The sequence below is a fragment of the Thalassophryne amazonica genome, chromosome 1 (genome assembly GCF_902500255.1).
Source record: "Thalassophryne amazonica chromosome 1, fThaAma1.1, whole genome shotgun sequence".
NCBI lineage: Eukaryota > Metazoa > Chordata > Actinopteri > Batrachoidiformes > Batrachoididae > Thalassophryne > Thalassophryne amazonica.
The window spans coordinates 100,863,417-100,867,339 of record NC_047103.1 but is presented as its reverse complement, the minus strand read 5'-3'; the positions used below and the strand labels follow the sequence as shown (position 1 = coordinate 100,867,339).

General features: G+C 39.6%; 1 long non-coding RNA gene across 1 annotated transcript; it reads right to left on the bottom strand.

The window, feature by feature from the left end:
• Window positions 1-1,768: 1,768 nt before the first annotated feature.
• Window positions 1,769-3,234, bottom strand: LOC117520038. The gene is made up of 3 exons (XR_004563515.1): window positions 3,130-3,234; window positions 2,704-2,915; window positions 1,769-2,322 (listed from the first exon to the last, which is right to left on the bottom strand). It is a non-coding gene; the product is annotated as an uncharacterized LOC117520038 (long non-coding RNA).
• Window positions 3,235-3,923: the final 689 nt, after the last annotated feature.

The window sequence follows — 3,923 nt, the reverse complement described above, 5'->3', positions numbered from 1 at the left end:
AGAAATTGTCTAACAGCTGGGCATGCCACAACATGTCCTGTGAGACTTCCAACACGGACGTGCTTTTGTTTGGTTTGGTTTCAAAGAGGAATTGTTGGGGAGAGTGAATGCACAGACCCACGCCAGGGGGCGTAAATGAACGGTCAATAGATTTCCCAAATACATACAATTTATTTTGCAAAAGTGCACAAATAACCAAATATGCTTTAGACTGTCAATCCAAAAACGGTGACGCGTGGGCAGGCCCGAGGGTAGGAGACACCTATCCAGAGAAGAGCCGGGACCCAGGAAGTTCCATCGCCAACGGAGACCTGCAACACACCAGAGCCGCCAAGTCCTGAATCCCCAGGTGGCCACCGCTCCAGCTGTCAGATCCGGTACTGCTGGCAGGAACAAACACAGGTTAATGGTGGGTGTGTGTACACCCAGCAAACAGTCAGCAAAAACACAGTTCCTTCCTGAGGGTAAATCCTCCACTCCCAGAGAGCAGGAAAACTGAGTACGTGCAGTGCCTAATGTAATACTTAGGAAATGAGGATTGGAAACGCCAGCTCCTCCAAATTTCCACAAAACCAGCTTCAAGCTGCAAGTATAGACAAGGTTATGACTGCAAAGAGTTCAGTTATGGTGTCTCTCCCAGGCTTTTATGGAATGGTGTGATGAGGTGATGGATGACAGCTGACAGCTCAGGTGCCCCTGGTGATCCAACCAGGCCACTGCGCCCTCTGGTGCCTGAAACCCACCAACAGGCAGGATGCCCTCTGGTGGTGGGCCAGCAGTACCTCCTCTTCGGCGGCCCACACAACAGGAATGTTGGAACCACGCTGATTTATATATATAAAACTAGACAAAGGAAACTCCAGAAACTACGTTACCCAGAATTCTTGGGGGTGGAACTTATTAAACCTTTAAAAGAGCTCGCACCCGGGAATTCGTCCTCTTACTCTTACGCTCCTCTCTCTTACGCTTTTGGCTCTTACTCTTACACTCTTCACTCTTCTCTCTCCACGTTTCCTTGAGTCTAAAGACGCGCCTAGCCGTCAGTAGAAAAAGATTTATGACCCTTTGTCTAAAGCCATGTGCTACTTAAGACTCATTCTTGTTTGGCGTACCGAAAATAATTTACTTTATTTTTCCGACAGATAACTTTTGCAACCTTTGTCAAGTTAAATGCGCCGGCGCATTTAACTTCCTTTGTCGAATATTTAAATTAAAACCTTTTTCTTCTTCAAACTTCAAATTCCTTTCATGAACATTTTTCTTCTAAAGTCAGCTATTTTTGCATTGAATTCTGATTCAACCAAGCTTCCAAAAAGACGACGACGAAAGATGAATTTTTGATTTTTTATAGAGAATAAATACGCTCAATCCTTTATTCTGACAAGCCAGATTCCAGAGCGTTGCAGAGAAAAGCATCCAGGTCAGCTGAGACGTTCAACAGCGACTTGAACTGCCGCTGCGAAACCACAGCACAATAACAGATAATCACCCCTTACAAAACAAATCTATAGGAAATCTATAGGAAATTCTATAGGCATGGCCTATAGGTTGCTATAGGCTAGTCTATAGAATTTCCATAGACAAGCCTATTGAGCAACCTATAGGCTTCTACAGAAAAACATATAAGTGCCTATAGGCAATTGGGACGTTTCACCTATAGGATCCCATAGGCGGTCCTATAGGGCCAGCTATAAGAACCTATAGGCCAACCCATAGGATCTCTATAGGAACCTATAGGCCAACCCATAGCATTTCTATTGGATCCCGTAGGGCCCCCATAAGAACCCATAGGCCAACCTATAGGAATTCTATAAGAACCTATACACCAACCCATAGAATTTCTATCAAAACCTATAGAACAACCTATAGGGCCCCTATAAGAACCTATACAATAACCTATAGGATTTCTATCAGAACCTATAGATCAACCTATAGGAGCTTATACGATAGCCTATAGGATTTCTATCTAAACCTATAGATCAACCTATAGGAGCTTATACGATAGCCTATAGGATTTCTATGTAACCTATAGATTAACCTATAGGCTCTCTATAAGAACCTACAAGTCATTATGCCATAAAATATACAAAGGATAATAGGAACAATTAAACATTTAAATATAACATTTATTTCACAAATAAACAATACACAAACAGTGACAATTTAACTTTGTATTGGATGAAATATTGAACATTAGGGGAAGGCTTTAATCAGTGGTATCACACTTCTTCAGTAAGCGTTTGCTTTCCGTGTTCAACAGGTGAGTGATGGCCGTTTTGACTGGTTTAGCATCAGGAGACCGGGTCTGTTCTTTGATATAATCTGCATATGAAAAATAAATAAATAAATTAATTAAATCTGTGAATTGTGGATGCAGCATACAGATAAAACAAAACCAACCAGCATAGGGTTTAACAGCAATTAAAACGGTTATTTAAAAATAATTCTCCAAGAAATATTACTTAAAAATGATACCACCAGTTCCCAAAGCAGGGGAAAAACATTACCGTATTTCCTCTATTAGAAGCGCATGGGCTTATGTAAATAATGTTTTTTTTTTTTAATGGTCAAAATGTTTCTGTTTCGAAAGAATTTAATTTTTGGTCTAGATGCGCCTCTATTGGACGTGTGCTTCTCATAGAGGAAATATGTTATATGTAAGGCATTGCATTAATATTGTTATTGTTCTGCCAGTTAACTTACCAATTGCGAACTCTACACCAGGCAGCTTCTTTTTGGCACTCATATCTTTAAAAGCGTTGCTTTTCTTCCCAGTGAGGGAAGATGACTGTAGTAATTCTGGTGTGTGAATCATCCGCAGCAGGGTGTTTGTGTATTCTTTAACATTTGTTTTTTTTGGCATTTAGTAATCTCTTTTGCCAAACTGTTATGGCCACCCCTGGCCACAAAGTTACCTGAAATTAAAAGACACTAGGTTAGGCACAAAATAAAGCTTGAGATGATGTACAACAGTAAGAAAAGTTTCCTACAACAAACAGTATACAAAGCATTGTCTAGAATAAGAAAAACATTTTTTTTTTCCACCATGGAGGCTTGATGTGCACAAATGCAAGAAAAAATATCATTGCCTGGGTTTAATTTTGAATATTCCATTATTATTGCACCTACCATGTCCTCGCCACTTGTGTCTTCGGAATGAGCTGGTGAACAAGCAGCAGAAGATGAAGTGGACGCATGTGCAGGAGAGGCATGCTGTGAAGAGCATGGTGCAGCTGGTAAGATTTATATATACAACTGTCATCATTTCTGTTCAAATGTGAATATTTGTTTGTATACACAAATTATAGAAATAATTCATGGAAAATAAATGTCTACACTTCAACAAGTAATATTTGTCATCCACTTAATACTGGGGCTTAGTAAATCACTTTCTAGACTGATTCACTGTGGCCCGGTTACATGTGACACACACGAGTCATGCTATCGAATAGCTGATAGACTGGAGAAGACATAACACATGCTCATCAGTTGGACGGGGTAGTCTTCTAATAATTTTTTTGGGCCACCTTTCCTCTGTTGTGAGAAATAAATGCAAAGACACTGACATCCACGAAATTTACTTTTGATAGGAAAAAACTGACTTCACTTGCCACTTACTTTTACCCTTAATGCATCCAAAAACAAAACACAAATTTATAAGGGTAATGTCTTTATGTATAAAAATATGGCATACCTGCTGTAAATATATTTGTAGTTTTGCAGATATAGCTACTGATTCATTGTGCCCCAGTTTCCCCTATGACCAAAACTGTTAGATATATGATTTTTTTTAAATCTCCACATGTGTGGTCTCTCAAGTTTCAGGCATACTATTGTTATTTCTACCTGGTTCTTTTTTATGTAAAATTCTGCCCCTTACCAAAAACCAAACCATTGTATTCCTCATTTTGAGTTTATTCAAG